Here is a 25,849-nt window from a genome sequence, read left to right as displayed (position 1 = left end):
AGTCTTGATGCCATAGGTAGTATAAGAGGGCTCTCGCACAGGTTCCGCTCTCGCCGTTAGATGACGTTCTACGTCACGCTCGCGGTATTACGGGACGTGCTACGTCCGCCGCTGTGGTCGAGGGTGGCGCTGGTGAACACTCTCAAGGCTCGCTTACACCCAGTAAACATAAATACCCACGAGAGCAGCAGATTGGACAGCCGTCGCCGTAGCTCAGTTGGTAAGAACACCGGACGCGATTTTCGGAGGTCGTGGGTTCGGATCCCACCGGCGGCATTGTTGTTTTTCCTGCTGCTTTATAAGTAATTTTCTTTAAGCGACTTATTAATCTAAGTATTATTATCCCACTGATAAGCACAACACATAAAAAAATTAACGTTCCCCTATGCACCTTGGTTTCGGTGACTGTTGGCTCCCTTCATACATTTGTCAAACGGGCCCCTCATTTCATTTAACTTGTCTGCTAATAGCTTAACGAGGGTCTCGGTTCTGGCAGTCTTGATGCCATAGGTAGCATAAGAGGGCTCTCGCACAGTTTCCGCCCTCGCCGTTAGATGACGTTCAACGTCACGCTCGCGGTATTACAGGACGTGCTACGTTGCCGCTATGGTCTAGGGTGGCGCTGTTGAACACTCTCAAGGCTCCCTTACACCCAGTAAGCATAAATAGCCACGAGAGCAGCAGATTGGACAGCCGTCGCCATAGCTCAGTTGGTAAGAGCACCGGACGCAATATTCGGAGGTCGTGGGTTCGGATCCCACCGGCGGCATGGTTGTTTTTCTGCTGCTTTATAAGTAATTTTCTTTAACCGATTTAATAATCTAAGTATTATTATCCCACTGATAAGCATAACACATAAAAAAAATTAACGTTCCCCTATGCACCTTGGTTTCGGTGACTGTTGGCTCCCTTCATACATTTGTCAAACGGGCCCCTCATTTCATTTAACTTGTCTGCTAATAGCTTAACGAGGGTCTCGGTTCTGGCAGTCTTGATGCCATAGGTAGTATAAGAGGGCTCTCGCACAGGTTCCGCCCTCGCCGTTAGATGACGTTCTACCTCACGTTCGCGGTATTACAGGACGTGCTACGTCCGCCGCAATAGTCGAGGGTGGCGCTGGTGAACACTCTCAAGGCTCGCTTACACCCAGGAAACATAAATACCCACGAGAGCAGCAGATTGGACAGCCGTCGCCGTAGCTCTGTTGGTAACAGCACCGGACGCGATATTCGGAGGTCGTGGGTTCGGATCCCGCCGGCGGCATGGTTGTTTTTTCTGCTGCTTTATATGTAATTTTGTTTAAGCGATTTATTAATCTAAGTATTACTATCCCACAGATAAGCATAACACAAAAAAAATTAACGTTCCCCTATGCACCTTGGTTTCGGTGACTGTTGGCTCCCTTCATTAATTTGTCAAACGGGCCCCTCAATTCATTTAACTTGTCTGCTAATAGCTTAACGAGGGTCTCGGTTCTGGCAGTCTTGATGCCATAGGTGGCTTATGAGGGCTCTCCCACAGTTTCCGCCCTCGCCGTTAGATGACGTTCTACGTCACGCTCGCGGTATTACAGGATGTGCTACGTCCGCCGCTGTGGTCGAGGGTGGCGCTGGTGAACACTCTCAAGGCTCGCTTACACCCAGTAAACATAAATACCCACGAGAGCAGCAGATTGGACAGCCGTCGCCGTAGCTCTGTTGGTAACAGCACCGGACGCGATATTCGGAGGTCGTGGGTTCGGATCCCGCCGGCGGCATGGTTGGTTTTTCTGCTGCTTTATAAGTAATTTTCTTTAAGCGATTTATTAATCTAAGTAATATTATCCCACTGATAAGCATAACACATAAAAAACATTAACGTTCCCCTATGCACCTTGGTTTCGGTGACTGTTGGCTCCCTTCAAACATTTGTCAAACGGGTCCCTCATTACATTTAACTTGTCTGCTAATAGCTTAACGAGGGTCTCGGTTCTGGCAGTCTTGATGCCATAGGTAGCATAAGAGGGCTCTCGCACAGGTTCCGCCCTCGCCGTTAGATGACGTTCTACCTCACGTTCGCGGTATTACCGGACGTGCTACCTTGCCGCTATGGTCGAGGGTGGCGCTGTTGAGCACTCTCAAGGCTCGCTTACACCCAGTAAACATAAGTACCCACGAGAGCAGCAGATTGGACAGCCGTCGCCGTAGCTCAGTTGGTAAGAGCACCGGACGCGATATTCGGAGGTCGTGGGTTTGGATCCCACCGGCGGCATGGTTGTTTTTCTGCTGCTTTATAAGTAATTTTCTTTACCCGATTTATTAATCTAAGTATTATTATCCCACTGATAAGCATAACACATTAAAAAAATTAACGTTCCCCTATGCACCTTGGTTTCGGTGACTGTTGGCTCCCTTCATACATTTGTCAAACGGGCCCCTCATTTCATTTAACTTGTCTGCTAATAGCTTAACGAGGGTCTCGGTTCTGGCAGTCTTGATGCCATAGGTAGCATAAGAGGGCTTTCGCACAGTTTCTGCCCTCGCCGTTAGATGACGTTCTACCTCACGCTCGCGGTATTACAGGACGTGCTACGTTGCCGCTATAGTCGAGGGTGGCGCTGGTGAACACTCCCAAGGCTCGCTTACACCCAGTAAACATAAATTCCCACAAAAGCAGCAGATTGGACAGCCGTCGCCGTAGCTCTGTTGGTAACAGCACTGGACGCGATATTCGGAGGTCGTGGGTTCGGATCCCGCCGGCGGCATGGTTGGTTTTTCTGCTGCTTAATAAGTAATTTTCTTTAAGCGATTTATTAATCTAAGTATTATTATCCCACTGATAAGCATAACACATAAAAAAAATTAACGTTGTCCTATGCACCTTGGTTTCGGTGACTGTTGGCTCCCTTCATACATTTGTCAAACGGGCCCCTCATTTCATTTAACTTGTCTGCTAATAGCTTAACGAGGGTCTCGGTTCTGGCAGTCTTGATGCCATAGGTAGCTTAAGAGGGCTCTCCCACAGTTTCCGCCCTCGCCGTTAGATGACGTTCTACGTCACGCTCGCGGTATTACAGGACGTGCTACGTCCGCCGCTATGGTCGAGGGTGGCGCTGGTGAACACTCTCAAGGCTCGCTTACACCCAGTAAACATAAATACCCACGAGAGCAGCAGATTGGACAGCCGTCGCCGTACCTCAGTTGGTAAGAACACCGGACGCGATATTCGGAGGTCTTGGGTTCGGATCCCTCCGGCGGCATTGTTGTTTTTTCTGCTGCTTTATAAGTAATTTTCTTTAAGTGACTTATTAATCTAAGTATTATTATCCCACTGATAAGCATAACACATAAAAAAAATTAACGTTCCCCTATGCACCTTGGTTGCGGTGACTGTTGGCTCCCTTCATACATTTGTCAAACGGGCCCCTCATTTCATTTAACTTGTCTGCTAATAGCTTAACGAGGGTCTCGGTTCTGGCAGTCTTGATGCCATAGGTAGTATAAGAGGGCTCTCGCACAGGTTCCGCCCTCGCCGTTAGATGACGTTTTACCTCACGTTCGCGGTATTACAGGACGTGCTACCTTGCCGCTATGGTCGAGGGTGGCGCTGTTGAACACTCTCAAGGCTCGCTTACACCCAGTAAATATAAATACCCACGAGAGCAGCAGATTGGACAGCCGTCGCCGTAGCTCAGTTGGTAAGAGCACCGGACGCGATATTCGGAGGTCGTGGGTTCGGATCCCACCGGCGGCATGGTTGTTTTTTCTGCTGCTTTATAAGTAATTTTGTTTAAGCGATTTATTAATCTAAGTATTACTATCCCACTGATAAGCATAACACAAAAAAAATTAACGTTCCCCTATGCACCTTGGTTTCGGTGACTGTTGGCTCCCTTCATTATTTTTGTCAAACGGGCCCCTCAATTCATTTAACTTGTCTGCTAATAGCTTAACGAGGGTCTCGGTTCTGGCAGTCTTGATGCCATAGGTAGCATAAGAGGGCTCTCGCACAGTTTCCGCTCTCGCCGTTAGATGACGTTCTACGTCACGCTCGCGGTATTACAGGACGTGCTACGTCCGCCGCTGTGGTCGAGGGTGGCGCTGGTGAACACTCTCAAGGCTCGCTTACACCCAGTAAACATAAATACCCACGAGAGCAGCAGATTGGACAGCCGTCGCCGTAGCTCAGTTGGTAAGAACACCGGACGCGATTTTCGGAGGTCGTGGGTTCGGATCCCACCGGCGGCACTGTTGTTTTTCCTGCTGCTTTATAAGTAATTTTCTTTAAGCGACTTATTAATCTAAGTATTATTATCCCACTGATAAGCATAACACATAAAAAAATTAACGTTCCCCTATGCACCTTGGTTTCGGTGACTGTTGGCTCCCTTCATACATTTGTCAAACGGGCCCCTCATTTCATTTAACTTGTCTGCTAATAGCTTAACGAGGATCTCGGTTCTGGCAGTCTTGATGCCATAGGTAGCATAAGAGGGCTCTCGCACAGTTTCCGCCCTCGCCGTTAGATGACGTTCTACGTCACGCTCGCGGTATTACAGGACGTGCTACGTTGCCGCTATGGTCGAGGGTGGCGCTGTTGAACACTCTCAAGGCTCCCTTACACCCAGTAAGCATAAATAGCCACGAGAGCAGCATTTGGACAGTAGTCGCCGTAGCTCAGTTGGTAAGAGCACCGGACACGATATTCGGAGGTCGTGGGTTCGGATCCCACCGTCGGCATGGCAGTTTTTCTGCTGCTTTATAAGTAATTTTCTTTAACCGATTTATTAATCTAAATAATTTTATCCCACTGATAAGCATAAAACATAAAAAAAATTAGCGTTCCTCTATGCACCTTGGTTTTGGTGACTGTTGGCTCCCTTCATAAATTTGTCAAACGGGCTCTAATTTCATTTAACTTGTCTGCTAATAGCTTAACGAGGGTCTCGGTTCTGGCAGTCTTGATGCCATAGGTAGCATAAGAGGGCTCTCGCACAGTTTCCACCCTCGCCGTTAGATGATGTTCTACATCACGTTCGCGGTATTACATGACGTGCTACGTCCGCCGCTATGGTCGAGGGTGGCGCTGGTGAACACTCTCAAAGCTCGCTTACACCCAGTAAACATAAATAGCCACGAGAGCAGCAGATTGGACAGCCGTCGCCATAGCTCAGTTGGTAAGAGCACCGGACGCAATATTCGGAGGTCGTGGGTTCGGATCCCACCGGCGGCATGGTTGTTTTTCTGCTGCTTTATAAGTAATTTTCTTTAACCGATTTATTAATCTAAGTATTATTATCCCACTGATAAGCAAAACACAGAAAAAAAATTAACGTTCTCCTATGCACCTTGGTTTCGGTGACTGTTGGCTCCCTTCATACATTTGTCAAACGGGCCCCTCATTTCATTTAACTTGTCTGCTAATAGCTTAACGAGGGTCTCGGTTCTGGCAGTCTTGATGCCATAGGTAGCTTAAGAGGGCTCTCCCAAAGTTTCCGCCCTCGCCGTTAGATGACGTTCTACGTCACGCTCGCGGTATTACAGGACGTGCTACGTCCGCCGCTATGGTCGAGGGTGGCGCTGGTGAACACTCTCAAGGCTCGCTTACACCCAGTAAACATAAATACCCACGAGAGCAGCAGATTGGACAGCCGTCGCCGTACCTCAGTTGGTAAGAACACCGGACGCGATATTCGGAGGTCTTGGGTTCGGATCCCTCCGGCGGCATTGTTGTTTTTTCTGCTGCTTTATAAGTAATTTTCTTTAGGTGACTTATTAATCTAAGTATTATTATCCCACTGATAAGCATAACACATAAAAAAATTAACGTTCCCCTATGCACCTTGGTTTCGGTGACTGTTGGCTCCCTTCATACATTTGTCAAACGGGCCCCTCATTTCATTTAACTTGTCTGCTAATAGCTTAACGAGGGTCTCGGTTCTGGCAGTCTTGATGCCATAGGTAGTATAAGAGGGCTCTCGCACAGGTTCCGCCCTCGCCGTTAGATGACGTTTTACCTCACGTTCGCGGTATTACAGGACGTGCTACCTTGCCGCTATGGTCGAGGGTGGCGCTGTTGAACACTCTCAAGGCTCGCTTACACCCAGTAAATATAAATACCCACGAGAGCAGCAGATTGGACAGCCGTCGCCGTAGCTCAGTTGGTAAGAGCACCGGACGCGATATTCGGAGGTCGTGGGTTCGGATCCCACCGGCGGCATGGTTGTTTTTTCTGCTGCTTTATAAGTAATTTTGTTTAAGCGATTTATTAATCTAAGTATTACTATCCCACTGATAAGCATAACACAAAAAAAATTAACGTTCCCCTATGCACCTTGGTTTCGGTGACTGTTGGCTCCCTTCATTATTTTTGTCAAACGGGCCCCTCAATTCATTTAACTTGTCTGCTAATAGCTTAACGAGGGTCTCGGTTCTGGCAGTCTTGATGCCATAGGTAGCATAAGAGGGCTCTCGCACAGTTTCCGCTCTCGCCGTTAGATGACGTTCTACGTCACGCTCGCGGTATTACAGGACGTGCTACGTCCGCCGCTGTGGTCGAGGGTGGCGCTGGTGAACACTCTCAAGGCTCGCTTACACCCAGTAAACATAAATACCCACGAGAGCAGCAGATTGGACAGCCGTCGCCGTAGCTCAGTTGGTAAGAACACCGGACGCGATTTTCGGAGGTCGTGGGTTCGGATCCCACCGGCGGCATTGTTGTTTTTCCTGCTGCTTTATAAGTAATTTTCTTTAAGCGACTTATTAATCTAAGTATTACTATCCCACTGATAAGCATAACACATAAAAAAATTAACGTTCCCCTATGCACCTTGGTTTCGGTGACTGTTGGCTCCCTTCATACATTTGTCAAACGGGCCCCTCATTTCATTTAACTTGTCTGCTAATAGCTTAACGAGGGTCCCGGTTCTGGCAGTCTTGATGCCATAGGTAGCATAAGAGGGCTCTCGCACAGTTTCCGCCCTCGCCGTTAGATGACGTTCTACGTCACGCTCGCGGTATTACAGGACGTGCTACGTTGCCGCTATGGTCGAGGGTGGCGCTGTTGAACACTCTCAAGGCTCCCTTACACCCAGTAAGCATAAATAGCCACGAGAGCAGCATTTGGACAGTAGTCGCCGTAGCTCAGTTGGTAAGAGCACCGGACACGATATTCGGAGGTCGTGGGTTCGGATCCCACCGTCGGCATGGCAGTTTTTCTGCTGCTTTATAAGTAATTTTCTTTAACCGATTTATTAATCTAAATAATTTTATCCCACTGATAAGCATAACACATAAAAAAAATTAGCGTTCCTCTATGCACCTTGGTTTTGGTGACTGTTGGCTCCCTTCATAAATTTGTCAAACGGGCTCTAATTTCATTTAACTTGTCTGCTAATAGCTTAACGAGGGTCTCGGTTCTGGCAGTCTTGATGCCATAGGTAGCATAAGAGGGCTCTCGCACAGTTTCCACCCTCGCCGTTAGATGATGTTCTACGTCACGTTCGCGGTATTACAGGACGTGCTACGTCCGCCGCTATGGTCGAGGGTGGCGCTGGTGAACACTCTCAAAGCTCGCTTACACCCAGTAAACATAAATAGCCACGAGAGCAGCAGATTGGACAGCCGTCGCCATAGCTCAGTTGGTAAGAGCACCGGACGCAATATTCGGAGGTCGTGGGTTCGGATCCCACCGGCGGCATGGTTGTTTTTCTGCTGCTTTATAAGTAATTTTCTTTAACCGATTTATTAATCTAAGTATTATTATCCCACTGATAAGCAAAACACAGAAAAAAAATTAACGTTCTCCTATGCACCTTGGTTTCGGTGACTGTTGGCTCCCTTCATACATTTGTCAAACGGGCCCCTCATTTCATTTAACTTGTCTGCTAATAGCTTAACGAGGGTCTCGGTTCTGGCAGTATTGATGCCATAGGTAGCTTAAGAGGGCTCTCCCACAGTTTCCGCCCTCGCCGTTAGATGACGTTCTACGTCACGCTCGCGGTATTACAGGACGTGCTACGTCCGCCGCTATGGTCGAGGGTGGCGCTGGTGAACACTCTCAAGGCTCGCTTACACCCAGTAAACATAAATACCCACGAGAGCAGCAGATTGGACAGCCGTCGCCGTAGCTCAGTTGGTAAGAACACCGGACGCGATATTCGGAGGTCTTGGGTTCGGATCCCACCGGCGGCATTGTTGTTTTTTCTGCTGCTTTATAAGTAATTTTCTTTAAGTGACTTATTAATCTAAGTAATATTATCCCACTGATAAGCATAACACATAAAAAAAATTAACGTTCCCCTATGCACCTTGGTTTCGGTGACTGTTGGCTCCCTTCATACATTTGTCAAACGGGCCCCTCATTTCATTTACCTTTTCTGCTAATAGCTTAACGAGGGTCTCGGTTCTGGCAGTCTTGATGCCATAGGTAGTATAAGAGGGCTCTCGCACAGTTTCCGCCCTCGCCGTTAGATGACGTTCTACGTCACGCTCGCGGTATTACAGGACGTGCTACGTTGCCGCTATGGTCGAGGGTGGCGCTGTTGAACACTCTCAAGGCTCCCTTACACCCAGTAAGCATAAATAGCCACGAGAGCAGCATTTGGACAGCAGTCGCCGTAGCTCAGTTGGTAAGAGCACCGGACGCGATATTCGGAGGTCGTGGGTTCGGATCCCACCGGCGGCATGGCTGTTTTTCTGCTGCTTTATAAGTAATTTTCTTTAACCGATTTATTAATCTAAATATTATTATCCCACTGATAAGCATAACACATAAAAAAAATTAGCGTTCCTCTATGCACCTTGGTTTTGGTGACTGTTGGCTCCCTTCATAAATTTGTCAAACGGGCTCTAATTTCATTTAACTTGTCTGCTAATAGCTTAACGAGGGTCTCGGTTCTGGCAGTCTTGATGCCATAGGTAGCTTATGAGGGCTCTCCCACAGTTTCCGCCCTCGCCGTTAGATGATGTTCTACGTCACGCTCGCGGTATTACAGGACGTGCTACGTCCGCCGCTGTGGTCGAGGGTGGCGCTGGTGAACACTCTCAAGGCTCGCTTACACCCAGTAAACATAAATACCCACGAGAGCAGCAGATTGGACAGCCGTCGCCGTAGCTCAGTTGGTAAGAACACCGGACGCGATATTCGGAGGTCGTGGGTTCGGATCCCACCGGCGGCATTGTTGTTTTTCCTGCTGCTTTATAAGTAATTTTCTTTAAGCGACTTATTAATCTAAGTATTATTATCCCACTGATAAGCATAACACAAAAAAATTAACGTTCCCCTATGCACCTTGGTTTCGGTGACTGTTGGCTCCCTTCATAAATTTGTCAAACGGGCCCCTTATTTCATTTAACTTGTCTGCTAATAGCTTTACGAGGGTCTCGGTTCAGGCAGCCTTGATGCCATAGGTAGCATAAGAGGGCTCTCGCACAGTTTCCGCCCTCGCCGTTAGATGACGTTCTACGTCACGCTCGCGGTATTACAGGACGTGCTACGTTGCCGCTATGGTCGAGGGTGGCGCTGTTGAACACTCTCAAGGCTCCCTTACACCCAGTAAGCATAAATAGCCACGAGAGCAGCATTTGGACAGCAGTCGCCGTAGCTCAGTTGGTAAGAGCACCGGACGCGATATTCGGAGGTCGTGGGTTCGTATCCCACCGGCGGCATGGCTGTTTTTCTGCTGCTTTATAAGTAATTTTCTTTAACCGATTTATTAATCTAAATAATATTATCCCACTGATAAGCATAACACATAAAAAAAATTAGCATTCCTCTATGCACCTTGGTTTTGGTGACTGTTGGCTCCCTTCATAAATTTGTCAAACGGGCTCTAATTTCATTTAACTTGTCTGCTAATAGCTTAACGAGGGTCTCGGTTCTGGCAGTCTTGATGCCATAGGTAGCATAAGAGGGCTCTCGCACAGTTTCCACCCTCGCCGTTAGATGACGTTCTACGTCACGTTTGCGGTATTACAGGACATGCTACGTCCGCCGCTATGGTCGAGGGTGGCGCTGGTGAACACTCTCAAAGCTCGCTTACACCCAGTAAACATAAATAGCCACGAGAGCAGCAGATTGGACAGCCGTCGCCGTAGCTCAGTTGGTAAGAGCACCGGACGCGATATTCGGAGGTCGTGGGTTCGGATCCCACCGGCGGCATGGTTGTTTTTCTGCTGCTTTATAAGTAATTTTCTTTAACCGATTTATTAATCTAAGTATTATTATCCCACTGATAAGCATAACACATAAAAAAAATTAACGTTCTCCTATGCACCTTGGTTTCGGTGACTGTTGGCTCCCTTCATACATTTGTCAAACGGGCCCCTCATTTCATTTAACTTGTCTGCTAATAGCTTAACGAGGGTCTCGGTTCTGGCAGTATTGATGCCATAGGTAGCTTAAGAGGGCTCTCCCACAGTTTCCGCCCTCGCCGTTAGATGACGTTCTACGGCACGCTCGCGGTATTACAGGACGTGCTACGTCCGCCGCTATAGTCGAGGGTGGCGCTGGTGAACACTCTCAAGGCTCGCTTACACCCAGTAAACATAAATACCCACGAGAGCAGCAGATTGGACAGCCGTCGCCGTAGCTCAGTTGGTAAGAACACCGGACGCGATATTCGGAGGTCTTGGGTTCGGATCCCACCGGCGGCATTGTTGTTTTTTCTGCTGCTTTATAAGTAATTTTCTTTAAGTGACTTATTAATCTAAGTATTATTATCCCACTGATAAGCATAACACATAAAAAAAATTAACGTTCCCCTATGCACCTTGGTTTCGGTGACTGTTGGCTCCCTTCATACATTTGTCAAACGGGCCCCTCATTTCATTTAACTTGTCTGCTAATAGCTTAACGAGGGTCTCGGTTCTGGCAGTCTTGATGCCATAGGTAGTATAAGAGGGCTCTCGCACAGGTTCCGCCCTCGCCGTTAGATGACGTTCTACCTCACGTTCGCGGTATTACAGGACGTGCTACCTTGCCGCTATGGTTGAGGGTGGCGCTGTTGAACACTCTCAAGGCTCGCTTACACCCAGTAAATATAAATACCCACGAGAACAGCAGATTGGACAGCCGTCGCCGTAGCTCAGTTGGTAAGAGCACCGGACGCGATATTCGGAGGTCGTGGGTTCGGATCCCACCGGCGGCATGGTTGTTTTTCTGCTGCTTTATAAGTAATTTTCTTTAAGCGATTTATTAATCTAAGTATTATTATCCCACTGATAAGCATAACACATAAGAAAAAATTAACGTTCCCCTATGCACCTTGGTTTCGGTGACTGTTGGCTCCCTTCATAAATTTGTCAAACGGGCCCCTCATTTCATTTAACTTGTCTGCTAATAGCTTTACGAGGGTCTCGGTTCAGGCAGCCTTGATGCCATAGGTAGCATAAGAGCGCTCTCGCACAGTTTCCGCCCTCGCCGTTAGATGACGTTCTACGTCACGTTCGCGGTATTACAGGACGTGCTACGTCCGCCGCTATAGTCGAGGGTGGCGCTGGTGAACACTCTCAAGGCTCGCTTACGCCCAGGAAACAAAAATACCCACGAGAGCAGCAGATTGGACAGCCGTCGCCGTAGCTCTGTTGGTAACAGCACCGGACGCGATATTCGGAGGTCGTGGGTTCGGATCCCGCCGGCGGCATGGTTGTTTTTTCTGCTGCTTTATATGTAATTTTGTTTAAGCGATTTATTAATCTAAGTATTATTATCCCACTGATAAGCATTACACATAAAAAAAATTAACGTTCCCCTATGCACCTTGGTTTCGGTGACTGTTGGCTCCCTTCATACATTTGTCAAACGGGCCCCTCATTTCATTTAACTTGTCTGCTAATAGCTTAACGAGGGTCTCGGTTCTGGCAGTCTTGATGCCATAGGTAGCTTATGAGGGCTCTCCCACAGTTTCCGCCCTCGCCGTTAGATGAAGTTCTACGTCACGCTCGCGGTATTACAGGACGTGCTACGTCCGCCGCTGTGGTCGAGGGTGGCGCTGGTGAACACTCTCAAGGCTCGCTTACACCCAGTAAACATAAATAGCCACGAGAGCAGCAGATTGGACAGCCGTCGCCGTAGCTCAGTTGGTAAGAACACCGGACGCGATATTCGGAGGTCGTGGGTTCGGATCCCACCGGCGGCATTGTTGTTTTTCCTGCTGCTTTATAAGTAATTTTCTTTAAGCGACTTATTAATCTAAGTATTATTATCCCACTGATAAGCATAACACAAAAAAATTAACGTTCCCCTATGCACCTTGGTTTCGGTGACTGTTGGCTCCCTTCATAAATTTGTCAAACGGGCCCCTCATTTCATTTAACTTGTCTGCTAATAGCTTTACGAGGGTCTCGGTTCAGGCAGCCTTGATGCCATAGGTAGCATAAGAGGGCTCTCGCACAGTTTCCGCCCTCGCCGTTAGATGACGTTCTACGTCACGCTCGCGGTATTACAGGACGTGCTACGTTGCCGCTATGGTCGAGGGTGGCGCTGTTGAACACTCTCAAGGCTCCCTTACACCCAGTAAGCATAAATAGCCACGAGAGCAGCATTTGGACAGCAGTCGCCGTAGCTCAGTTGGTAAGAGCACCGGACGCGATATTCGGAGGTCGTGGGTTCGGATCCCACCGGCGGCATGGCTGTTTTTCTGCTGCTTTATAAGTAATTTTCTTTAACCGATTTATTAATCTAAATATTATTATCCCACTGATAAGCATAACACATAAAAAAAATTAGCGTTCCTCTATGCACCTTGGTTTTGGTGACTGTTGGCTCCCTTCATAAATTTGTCAAACGGGCTCTAATTTCATTTAACTTGTCTGCTAATAGCTTAACGAGGGTCTCGGTTCTGGCAGTCTTGATGCCATAGGTAGCATAAGAGGGCTCTCGCACAGTTTCCACCCTCGCCGTTAGATGACGTTCTACGTCACGTTCGCGGTATTACAGGACGTGCTACGTCCGCCGCTATGGTCGAGGGTGGCGCTGGTGAACACTCTCAAAGCTCGCTTACACCCAGTAAACATAAATAGCCACGAGAGCAGCAGATTGGACAGCCGTCGCCGTAGCTCAGTTGGTAAGAGCACCGGACGCGATATTCGGAGGTCGTGGGTTCGGATCCCACCGGCGGCATGGTTGTTTTTCTGCTGCTTTATAAGTAATTTTCTTTAACCGATTTATTAATCTAAGTATTATTATCCCACTGATAAGCATAACACATAAAAAAAATTAACGTTCTCCTATGCACCTTGGTTTCGGTGACTGTTGGCTCCCTTCATACATTTGTCAAACGGGCCCCTCATTTCATTTAACTTGTCTGCTAATAGCTTAACGAGGGTCTCGGTTCTGGCAGTATTGATGCCATAGGTAGCTTAAGAGGGCTCTGCCACAGTTTCCGCCCTCGCCGTTAGATGACGTTCTACGTCACGCTCGCGGTATTACAGGACGTGCTACGTCCGCCGCTATGGTCGAGGGTGGCGCTGGTGAACACTCTCAAGGCTCGCTTACACCCAGTAAACATAAATACCCACGAGAGCAGCAGATTGGACAGCCGTCGCCGTAGCTCAGTTGGTAAGAACACCGGACGCGATATTCGGAGGTCTTGGGTTCGGATCCCACCGGCGGCATTGTTGTTTTTTCTGCTGCTTTATAAGTAATTTTCTTTAAGTGACTTATTAATCTAAGTATTATTATCCCACTGATAAGCATAACACATAAAAAAAAAATTAACGTTCCCCTATGCACCTTGGTTTCGGTGACTGTTGGCTCCCTTCATACATTTGTCAAACGGGCCCCTCATTTCATTTAACTTGTCTGCTAATAGCTTAACGAGGGTCTTGGTTCTGGCAGTCTTGATGCCATAGGTAGTATAAGAGGGCTCTCGCACAGGTTCCGCCCTCGCCGTTAGATGACGTTCTACCTCACGTTCGCGGTATTACAGGACGTGCTACCTTGCCGCTATGGTCGAGGGTGGCGCTGTTGAACACTCTCAAGGCTCGCTTACACCCAGTAAATATAAATACCCACGAGAGCAGCAGATTGGACAGCCGTCGCCGTAGCTCAGTTGGTAAGAGCACCGGACGCGATATTCGGAGGTCGTGGGTTCGGATCCCACCGGCGGCATGGTTGTTTTTCTGCTGCTTTATAAGTAATTTTCTTTAAGCGATTTATTAATCTAAGTATTATTATCCCACTGATAAGCATAACACATAAGAAAAAATTACCGTTCCCCTATGCACCTTGGTTTCGGTGACTGTTGGCTCCCTTCATAAATTTGTCAAACGGGCCCCTCATTTCATTTAACTTGTCTGCTAATAGCTTTACGAGGGTCTCGGTTCAGGCAGCCTTGATGCCATAGGTAGCATAAGAGCGCTCTCGCACAGTTTCCGCCCTCGCCGTTAGATGACGTTCTACGTCACGTTCGCGGTATTACAGGACGTTCTACGTCCGCCGCTATAGTCGAGGGTGGCGCTGGTGAACACTCTCAAGGCTCGCTTACACCCAGGAAACATAAATACCCACGAGAGCAGCAGATTGGACAGCCGTCGCCGTAGCTCTGTTGGTAACAGCACCGGACGCGATATTCGGAGGTCGTGGGTTCGGATCCCGCCGGCGGCATGGTTGTTTTTTCTGCTGCTTTATATGTAATTTTGTTTAAGCGATTTATTAATCTAAGTATTACTATCCCACAGATAAGCATAACACAAAAAAAATTAACGTTCCCCTATGCACCTTGGTTTCGGTGACTGTTGGCTCCCTTCATTAATTTGTCAAACGGGCCCCTCAATTCATTTAACTTGTCTGCTAATAGCTTAACGAGGGTCTCGGTTCTGGCAGTCTTGATGCCATAGGTAGCATAAGAGGGCTCTCGCTCAGTTTCCGCTCTCGCCGTTAGATGACGTTCTACGGCACGCTCGCGGTATTACAGGACGTGCTACGTCCGCCGCTATAGTCGAGGGTGGCGCTGGTGAACACTCTCAAGGCTCGCTTACACCCAGTAAACATAAATACCCACGAGAGCAGCAGATTGGACAGCCGTCGCCGTAGCTCTGTTGGTAACAGCACCGGACGCGATATTCGGAGGTCGTGGGTTCGGATCCCGCCGGCGGCATGGTTGGTTTTTCTGCTGCTTTATAAGTAATTTTCTTTAAGCGATTTATTAATCTAAGTATTATTATCCACTGATAAGCATAACACATAAAAAACATTACCGTTCCCCTATGCACCTTGGTTTCGGTGACTGTTGGCTCCCTTCATACATTTGTCAAACGGGTCCCTCATTTCATTTAACTTGTCTGCTAATAGCTTAACGAGGGTCTCGGTTCTGGCAGTCTTGATGCCATAGGTAGCATAAGAGGGCTCTCGCACAGGTTCCGCCCTCGCCGTTAGATGACGTTCTACCTCACGTTCGCGGTATTACAGGACGTGCTACCTTGCCGCTATGGTCGAGAGTGGCGCTGTTGAACACTCTCAAGGCTCGCTTACTCCCAGTAAACATAAATACCCACGAGAGCAGCAGATTGGACAGCCGTCGCCGTAGCTCAGTTGGTAAGAGCACCGGACGCGATATTCGGAGGTCGTGGGTTCGGATCCCACCGGCGGCATGGTTGTTTTTCTGCTGCTTTATAAGTAATTTTCTTTAAGCGATTTATTAATCTAAGTATTATTATCCCACTGATAAGCATAACACATAAGAAAAAATTAACGTTCCGATATGCACCTTGGATTCGGTGACTGTTGGCTCCCTTCATAAATTTGTCAAACGGGCCCCTCATTTCATTTAACTTGTCTGCTAATAGCTTACCGAGGGTCTCGGTTCAGGCAGTCTTGATGCCATAGGTAGCATAAGAGGGCTCTCGCACAGTTTCCGTCCTCGCCGATGATGTTCTACGGCACGCTCGCGGTATTCCAGGACGTTCTACGTCCGCCGCTATGGTCGAGGGTGGCGCTGGTGAACACTCTCAAGGCTCGCTTACACCCAGTGAACATAAATACCCAGGAGAGCAGCAGATTGGAGAGCCTTCGCCGTAGCTCAGTTGGTAAGAGCACCGGACGCGATATTCGGAGGTCGTGGGTTCGGATCCCACCGGCGCCATGGTTGTTTTTCTGCTGCTTTATAAGTAATTTTCTTTAGGCGATTTATTAATCTAAGTATTATTATCCCACTGATAAGCATAACACATAAAAAAAAATTAACGTTCGCCTATGCACCTTGGTTTCGGTGACTGTTGGCTCCCTTCATAAATTTGTCAAACGGGCCCCTCATTTCATTTAACTTGTCTGCTAATAGCTTAACGAGGGTCTCGGTTCTGGCAGTCTTGATGCCATAGGTAGCATAAGAGGGCTCTCGCACAGTTTCCGCCCTCGCCGTTAGATGACGTTCTACGTCAGGCTCGCGGTATTACAGGACGTGCTACGTTGCCGCTATGGTCGAGGGTGGCGCTGTTGAACACTCTCAAGGCTCCCTTACACCCAGTAAGCATAAATAGCCACGAGAGCAGCATTTGGACAGCAGTCGCCGTAGCTCAGTTGGTAAGAGCACCGGACGCGATATTCGGAGGTCGTGGGTTCGGATCCCACCGGCGGCATGGCTGTTTTTCTGCTGCTTTATAAGTAATTTTCTTTAACCGATTTATTAATCTAAATATTATTATCCCACTGATAAGCATAACACATAAAAAAAATTAACGTTCCCCTATGCACCTTGGTTTTGGTGACTGTTGGCTCCCTTCATAAATTTGTCAAACGGGCTCTAATTTCATTTAACTTGTCTGCTAATAGCTTAACGAGGGTCTCGGTTCTGGCAGTCTTGATGCCATAGGTAGCATAAGAGGGCTCTCGCACAGTTTCCGCCCTCGCCTTTAGATGACGTTCTACGTCACGTTCGCGGTATTACAGGACGTGCTACGTCCGCCGCCATGGTCGAGGGTGGCGCTGGTGAACACTCTCAAAGCTCGCTTACACCCAGTAAACATAAATAGCCACGAGAGCAGCAGATTGGACAGCCGTCGCCGTAGCTCAGTTGGTAAGAGCACCGGACGCGATATTCGGAGGTCGTGGGTTCGGATCCCACCGGCGGCATGGTTGTTTTTCTGCTGCTTTATAAGTAATGTTCTTTAACCGATTTATTAATCTAAGTATTATTATCCCACTGATAAGCATAACACATAAAAAAAATTAGCGTTCCTCTATGCACCTTGGTTTCGGTGACTGTTGGTTCCCTTCATAAATTTGTCAAACGGGCCCCTCATTTCATTTAACTTGTCTGCTAATAGCTTAACGAGGGTCCCGGTTCTGGCAGCCTTGATGCCATAGGTAGCATAAGACCGCTTCGCACAGTTTCCGCCCTCGCCGTTAGATGACGTTCTACGTCACGTTCGCGGTATTACAGGACGTGCTACGTCCGCCGCTATAGTCGAGGGTGGCGCTGGTGAACACTCTCAAGGCTCGCTTACACCCAGTAAACATAAATACCCACGAGAGCAGCAGATTGGACAGCCGTCGCCGTAGCTCTGTTGGTAACAGCACCGGACGCGATATTCGGAGGTCGTGGGTTCGGATCCCGCCGGCGGCATGGTTGGTTTTTCTGCTGCTTTATAAGTAATTTTCTTTAAGCGATTTATTAATCTAAGTATTATTATCCACTGATAAGCATAACACATAAAAAACATTACCGTTCCCCTATGCACCTTGGTTTCGGTGACTGTTGGCTCCCTTCATACATTTGTCAAACGGGTCCCTCATTTCATTTAACTTGTCTGCTAATAGCTTAACGAGGGTCTCGGTTCTGGCAGTCTTGATGCCATAGGTAGCATAAGAGGGCTCTCGCACAGGTTCCGCCCTCGCCGTTAGATGACGTTCTACCTCACGTTCGCGGTATTACAGGACGTGCTACCTTGCCGCTATGGTCGAGGGTGGCGCTGTTGAACACTCTCAAGGCTCGCTTACTCCCAGTAAACATAAATACCCACGAGAGCAGCAGATTGGACAGCCGTCGCCGTAGCTCAGTTGGTAAGAGCACCGGACGCGATATTCGGAGGTCGTGGGTTCGGATCCCACCGGCGGCATGGTTGTTTTTCTGCTGCTTTATAAGTAATTTTCTTTAAGCGATTTATTAATCTAAGTATTATTATCCCACTGATAAGCATAACACATAAGAAAAAATTAACGTTCCGATATGCACCTTGGTTTCGGTGACTGTTGGCTCCCTTCATAAATTTGTCAAACGGGCCCCTCATTTCATTTAACTTGTCTGCTAATAGCTTACCGAGGGTCTCGGTTCAGGCAGTCTTGATGCCATAGGTAGCATAAGAGGGCTCTCGCACAGTTTCCGCCCTCGCCGATGATGTTCTACGGCACGCTCGCGGTATTCCAGGACGTTCTACGTCCGCCGCTATGGTCGAGGGTGGCGCTGGTGAACACTCTCAAGGCTCGCTTACACCCAGTGAACATAAATACCCAGGAGAGCAGCAGATTGGAGAGCCTTCGCCGTAGCTCAGTTGGTAAGAGCACCGGACGCGATATTCGGAGGTCGTGGGTTCGGATCCCACCGGCGGCATGGTTGTTTTTCTGCTGCTTTATAAGTAATTTTCTTTAGGCGATTTATTAATCTAAGTATTATTATCCCACTGATAAGCATAACACATAAAAAAAAATTAACGTTCGCCTATGCACCTTGGTTTCGGTGACTGTTGGCTCCCTTCATAAATTTGTCAAACGGGCCCCTCATTTCATTTAACTTGTCTGCTAATAGCTTAACGAGGGTCTCGGTTCTGGCAGTCTTGATGCCATAGGTAGCATAAGAGGGCTCTCGCACAGTTTCCGCCCTCGCCGATGACGTTCTACGGCACGCTCGCGGTATTACAGGACGTGCTACGTCCGCCGCTATGGTCGAGGGTGGCGCTGGTGAACACTCTCAAGGCTCGCATACACCCAGTAAACATAAATACCCACGAGAGCAGCAGATTGGACAGCCGTCGCCGTAGCTCAGTTGGTAAGAACACCGGACGCGATATTCGGAGGTCTTGGGTTCGGATCCCACCGGCGGCATTGTTGTTTTTTCTGCTGCTTTATAAGTAATTTTCTTTAGGTGACTTATTAATCTAAGTATTATTATCCCACTGATAAGCATAACACATAAAAAAATTAACGTTCCCCTATGCACCTTGGTTTCGGTGACTGTTGGCTCCCTTCATACATTTGTCAAACGGGCCCCTCATTTCATTTAACTTGTCTGCTAATAGCTTAACGAGGGTCTCGGTTCTGGCAGTCTTGATGCCATAGGTAGTATAAGAGGGCTCTCGCACAGGTTCCGCCCTCGCCGTTAGATGACGTTCTACCTCACGTTCGCGGTATTACAGGACGTGCTACCTTGCCGCTATGGTCGAGGGTGGCGCTGTTGAACACTCTCAAAGCTCGCTTACACCCAGTAAATATAAATACCCACGAGAGCAGCAGATTGGACAGCCGCCGCCGTAGCTCAGTTGGTAAGAGCACCGGACGCGATATTCGGAGGTCGTGGGTTCGGATCCCACCGGCGGCATGGTTGTTTTTCTGCTGCTTTATAAGTAATTTTCTTTAAGCGATTTATTAATCTAAGTATTATTATCCCACTGATAAGCATAACACATAAGAAAAAATTAACGTTCCCCTATGCAAATTGGTATCGGTGACTGTTGGCTCCCTTCATAAATTTGTCAAACGGGCCCCTCATTTCATTTAACTTGTCTGCTAATAGCTTTACGAGGGTCTCGGTTCAGGCAGCCTTGATGCCATAGGTAGCATAAGAGCGCTCTCGCACAGTTTCCGCCCTCGCCGTTAGATGACGTTCTACGTCACGTTCGCGGTATTACAGGACGTGCTACGTCCGCCGCTATAGTCGAGGGTGGCGCTGGTGAACACTCTCAAGGCTCGCTTACACCCAGGAAACATAAATACCCACGAGAGCAGCAGATTGGACAGCCGTCGCCGTAGCTCTGTTGGTAACAGCACCGGACGCGATATTCGGAGGTCGTGGGTTCGGATCCCGCCGGCGGCATGGTTGTTTTTTCTGCTGCTTTATATGTAATTTTGTTTAAGCGATTTATTAATCTAAGTATTACTATCCCACAGATAAGCATAACACAAAAAAAATTAACGTTCCCCTATGCACCTTGGTTTCGGTGACTGTTGGCTCCCTTCATTAATTTGTCAAACGGGCCCCTCAATTCATTTAACTTGTCTGCTAATAGCTTAACGAGGGTCTCGGTTCTGGCAGTCTTGATGCCATAGGTAGCATAAGAGGGCTCTCGCACAGTTTCCGCTCTCGCCGTTAGATGACGTTCTACGGCACGCTCGCGGTATTACAGGAGGTGCTACGTCCGCCGCTATGGTCGAGGGTGGCGCTGGTGAACACTCTCAAGGCTCGCTTACACCCAGTAAACATAAATACCCACGAGAGCAGCAGATTGGACAGCCGTCGCCGTAGCTCTGTTGGTAACAGCACCGGACGCGATATTCGGAGGTCGTGGGTTCGGATCCCGCCGGCGGCGTGGTTGTTTTTTCTGCTGCTTTATAAGTAATTTTTTTAAGCGTTTTATTAATCTAAGTATTATTATCCCACTGATAAGCATTACACATAAAAAAAATTAACGTTCCCCTATGCACCTTGGTTTCGGTGACTGTTGGCTCCCTTCATACATTTGTCAAACGGGCCCCTCATTTCATTTAACTTGTCTGCTAATAGCTTAACGAGGGTCTCGGTTCTGGCAGTCTTGATGCCATAGGTAGCATAAGAGGGCTCTCGCACAGTTTCCGCCCTCGCCGTTAGATGACGTTCTACGTCACGTTCGCGGTATTACAGGACGTGCTACGTCCGCCGCTATGGTCGAGGGTGGCGCTGGTGAACACTCTCAAAGCTCGCTTACACCCAGTAAACATAAATAGCCACGAGAGCAGCAGATTGGACAGCCGTCGCCGTAGCTCAGTTGGTAAGAGCACCGGACGCGATATTCGGAGGTCGTGGGTTCGGATCCCACCGGCGGCATGGTTGTTTTTCTGCTGCTTTATAAGTAATTTTCTTTAACCGATTTATTAATCTAAGTAATATTATCCCACTGATAAGCATAACACATAAAAAAAATTAGCGTTCCTCTATGCACCTTGGTTTCGGTGACTGTTGGCTCCCTTCATAAATTTGTCAAACGGGCCCCTCATTTCATTTAACTTGTCTGCTAATAGCTTAACGAGGGTCCCGGTTCTGGCAGCCTTGATGCCATAGGTAGCATAAGAGGGCTCTCGCACAGGTTCCGCCCTCGCCGTTAGATGACGTTCTACCTCACGTTCGCGGTATTACAGGACGTGCTACCTTGCCGCTATGGTCGAGGGTGGCGCTCTTGAACACTCTCAAGGCTCGCTTACTCCCAGTAAACATAAATACCCACGAGAGCAGCAGATTGGACAGCCGTCGCCGTAGCTCAGTTGGTAAGAGCACCGGACGCGATATTCGGAGGTCGTGGGTTCGGATCCCACCGGCGGCATGGTTGTTTTTCTGCTGCTTTATAAGTAATTTTCTTTAAGCGATTTATTAATCTAAGTATTATTATCCCACTGATAAGCATAACACATAAGAAAAAATTAACGTTCCAATATGCACCTTGGTTTCGGTGACTGTTGGCTCCCTTCATAAATTTGTCAAACGGGCCCCTCATTTCATTTAACTTGTCTGCTAATAGCTTACCGAGGGTCTCGGTTCAGGCAGTCTTGATGCCATAGGTAGCATAAGAGGGCTCTCGCACAGTTTCCGCCCTCGCCGATGATGTTCTACGGCACGCTCGCGGTATTCCAGGACGTTCTACGTCCGCCGCTATGGTCGAGGGTGGCGCTGGTGAACACTCTCAAGGCTCGCTTACACCCAGTGAACATAAATACCCAGGAGAGCAGCAGATTGGAGAGCCTTCGCCGTAGCTCAGTTGGTAAGAGCACCGGACGCGATATTCGGAGGTCGTGGGTTCGGATCCCACCGGCGGCATTGTTGTTTTTCTGCTCCTTTATAAGTAATTTTCTTTAGGCGATTTATTAATCTAAGTATTATTATCCCACTGATAAGCATAACACATAAAAAAAATTAACGTTCGCGTATGCACCTTGGTTTCGGTGACTGTTGGCTCCCTTCATAAATTTGTCAAACGGGCCCCTCATTTCATTTAACTTGTCTGCTAATAGCTTAACGACGGTCTCGGTTCTGGCAGTCTTGATGCCATAGGTAGCTTAAGAGGGCTGTCCCGCAGTTTCCGCCCTCGCCGTTAGATAACGTTCTACGTCACGCTCGCGGTATTACAGGACGTGCTACGTCCGCCGCTATGGTCGAGGGTGGCGCTGGTGAACACTCTCAAGGCTCGCTTACACCCAGTAAACATAAATACCCACGAGAGCAGCAGATTGGACAGCCGTCGCCGTAGCTCAGTTGGTAAGAACACCGGACGCGATATTCGGAGGTCTTGGGTTCGGATCCCACCGGCGGCATTGTTGTTTTTTCTGCTGCTTTATAAGTAATTTTCTTTAAGTGACTTATTAATCTTAGTATTATTATCCCACTGATAAGCATAACACATAAAAAAAATTAACGTTCCCCTATGCACCTTGGTTTCGGTGACTGTTGGCTCCCTTCATACATTTGTCAAACGGGCCCCTCATTTCATTTAACTTGTCTGCTAATAGCTTAACGAGGGTCTCGGTTCTGGCAGTCTTGATGCCATAGGTAGTATAAGAGGGCTCTCGCACAGGTTCCGCCCTCGCCGTTAGATGACGTTCTACCTCACGTTCGCGGTATTACAGGACGTGCTACCTTGCCGCTATGGTCGAGGGTGGCGCTGTTGAACACTCTCAAGGCTCGCTTACACCCAGTAAATATAAATACCCACGAGAGCAGCAGATTGGACAGCCGTCGCCGTAGCTCAGTTGGTAAGAGCACCGGACGCGATATTCGGAGGTCGTGGGTTCGGATCCCACCGGCGGCATGGTTGTTTTTTCTGCTGCTTTATAAGTAATTTTCTTTAAGCGATTTATTAATCTAAGTATTATTATCCCACTGATAAGCATAACACATAAGAAAAAATTAACGTTCCCCTATGCACCTTGGTTTCGGTGACTGTTGGCTCCCTTCATAAATTTGTCAAACGGGCCCCTCATTTCATTTAACTTGTCTGCTAATAGCTTTACGAGGGTCTCGGTTCAGGCAGCCTTGATGCCATAGGTAGCATAAGAGCGCTCTCGCACAGTTTCCGCCCTCGCCGTTAGATGACGTTCTACGTCACGTTCGCGGTATTACAGGACGTGCTACGTCCGCCGCTATAGTCGAGGGTGGCGCTGGTGAACACTCTCAAGGCTCGCTTACACCCAGGAAACATAAATACCCACGAGAGCAGCAGATTGGACAGCCGTCGCCGTAGCTCTGTTGGTAACAGCACCGGACGCGATATTCGGAGGTCGTGGGTTCGGATCCCGCCGGCGGCATGGTTGTTTTTTCTGCTGCTTTATATGTAATTTTGTTTAAGCGATTTATTAATCTAAGTATTACTATCCCACAGATAAGCATAACACATAAAAAAAATTAGCGTTCCTGTATGCACCTTGGTTTTGGTGACTGTTGGCTCCCTTCATAAATTTGTCAAACGGGCTCTAATTTCATTTAACTTGTCTGCTTATAGCTTAACGAGGGTCTCGGTTCTGGCAGTCTTGATGCCATAGGTAGCATAAGATGGCTCTCGCACAGTTTCCGCCCTCGCCGTTAGATGACGTTCTACGTCACGTTCGCGGTATTACAGGACGTGCTACGTCCGCCGCTATGGTCGAGGGTGGCGCTGGTGAACACTCTCAAAGCTCGCTTACACCCAGTAAACATAAATAGCCACGAGAGCAGCAGATTGGACAGCCGTCGCCGTAGCTCAGTGGGTAAGAGCACCGGACGCGATATTCGGAGGTCGTGGGTTCGGATCCCACCGGCGGCATGGTTGTTTTTCTGCTGCTTTATAAGTAATTTTCTTTAACCGATTTATTAATCTAAGTATTATTATCCCACTGATAAGCATAACACATAAAAAAATTAGCGTTCCTCTATGCACCTTGGTTTCGGTGACTGTTGGCTCCCTTCATAAATTTGTCAAACGGGCCCCTCATTTCATTTAACTTGTCTGCTAATAGCTTAACGAGGGTCCCGGTTCTGGCAGCCTTGATGCCATAGGTAGCATAAGAGGGCTCTCGCACAGGTTCCGCCCTCGCCGTTAGATGACGTTCTACCTCACGTTCGCGGTATTACAGGACGTGCTACCTTGCCGCTATGGTCGAGGGTGGCGCTGTTGAACACTCTCAAGGCTCGCTTACTCCCAGTAAACATAAATACCCACGAGAGCAGCAGATTGGACAGCCGTCGCCGTAGCTCAGTTGGTAAGAGCACCGGACGCGATATTGGGAGGTCGTGGGTTCGGATCCCACCGGCGGCATGGTTGTTTTTCTGCTGCTTTATAAGTAATTTTCTTTAAGCGATTTATTAATCTAAGTATTATTATCCCACTGATAAGCATAACACATAAAAAAAATTAACGTTCGCCTATGCACCTTGGTTTCGGTGACTGTTGGCTTCCTTCATAAATTTGTCAAACGGGCCCCTCATTTCATTTAACTTGTCTGCTAATAGCTTAACGAGGGTCTCGGTTCTGGCAGTCTTGATGCCATAGGTAGCTTAAGAGGGCTGTCCCGCAGTTTCCGCCCTCGCCGTTAGATAACGTTCTACGTCACGCTCGCGGTATTACAGGACGTGCTACGTCCGCCGCTATGGTCGAGGGTGGCGCTGGTGAACACTCTCAAGGCTCGCTTACACCCAGTAAACATAAATACCCACGAGAGCAGTAGATTGGACAGCCATCGCCGTAGCTCAGTTGGTAAGAACACCGGACGCGATATTCGGAGGTCGTGGGTTTGGATCCCACCGGCGGCATTGTTGTTTTTTCTGCTGCTTTATAAGTAATTTTGTTTAAGTGATTTATTAATCTAAGTATTACTATCCCACTGATAAGCATAACACCAAAAAATTAACGTTCCCCTATGCACCTTGGTTTTGGTGACTGTTGGCTCCCTTCATAAATTTGTCAAACGGGCTCTAATTTCATTTAACTTGTCTGCTAATAGCTTAACGAGGGTCTCGGTTCTGGCAGTCTTGATGCCATAGGTAGCATAAGAGGGCTCTCGCACAGTTTCCGCCCTCGCCTTTAGATGACGTTCTACGTCACGTTCGCGGTATTACAGGACGTGCTACGTCCGCCGCCATGGTCGAGGGTGGCGCTGGTGAACACTCTCAATGCTCGCTTACACCCAGTAAACATAAATAGCCACGAGAGCAGCAGATTGGACAGCCGTCGCCGTAGCTCAGTTGGTAAGAGCACCGGACGCGATATTCGGAGGTCGTGGGTTCGGATCCCACCGGCGGCATGGTTGTTTTTCTGCTGCTTTATAAGTAATTTTCTTTAACCGATTTATTAATCTAAGTATTATTATCCCACTGATAAGCATAACACATAAAAAAAATTAGCGTTCCTCTATGCACCTTGGTTTCGGTGACTGTTGGCTCCCTTCATAAATTTGTCAAACGGGCCCCTCATTTCATTTAACTTGTCTGCTAATAGCTTAACGAGGGTCCCGGTTCTGGCAGCCTTGATGCCATAGGTAGCATAAGACCGCTTCGCACAGTTTCCGCCCTCGCCGTTAGATGACGTTCTACCTCACGTTCGCGGTATTACAGGACGTGCTACCTTGCCGCTATGGTCGAGGGTGGCGCTGTTGAACACTCTCAAGGCTCGCTTACTCCCAGTAAACATAAATACCCACGAGAGCAGCAGATTGGACAGCC

At 48.2% G+C, this 25,849-nt stretch overlaps 4 non-coding genes across 4 annotated transcripts; all 4 read left to right on the top strand.

Moving 5' to 3' along the window:
• The first annotated feature begins 692 nt into the window (after window positions 1-692).
• Window positions 693-769, top strand: TRNAL-CAA (transfer RNA leucine (anticodon CAA)). The gene has a single exon. It is a non-coding gene; the product is annotated as a tRNA-Leu (tRNA).
• A 4,365-nt stretch (window positions 770-5,134) lies between these two features.
• Window positions 5,135-5,211, top strand: TRNAL-CAA (transfer RNA leucine (anticodon CAA)). The gene has a single exon. It is a non-coding gene; the product is annotated as a tRNA-Leu (tRNA).
• A 2,389-nt stretch (window positions 5,212-7,600) lies between these two features.
• TRNAL-CAA (transfer RNA leucine (anticodon CAA)) lies at window positions 7,601-7,677 on the top strand. The gene has a single exon. It is a non-coding gene; the product is annotated as a tRNA-Leu (tRNA).
• An 11,759-nt stretch (window positions 7,678-19,436) lies between these two features.
• On the top strand, window positions 19,437-19,510 carry TRNAS-CGA (transfer RNA serine (anticodon CGA)). Its single transcript has one exon. It is a non-coding gene; the product is annotated as a tRNA-Ser (tRNA).
• Window positions 19,511-25,849: the final 6,339 nt, after the last annotated feature.

Source organism: Amblyomma americanum, chromosome 6, assembly GCF_052857255.1.
Source record: "Amblyomma americanum isolate KBUSLIRL-KWMA chromosome 6, ASM5285725v1, whole genome shotgun sequence".
Lineage (NCBI taxonomy): Eukaryota > Metazoa > Arthropoda > Arachnida > Ixodida > Ixodidae > Amblyomma > Amblyomma americanum.
Note: the sequence above shows the minus strand (reverse complement) of the source record. Positions and strands in the feature narration are given on the sequence as shown.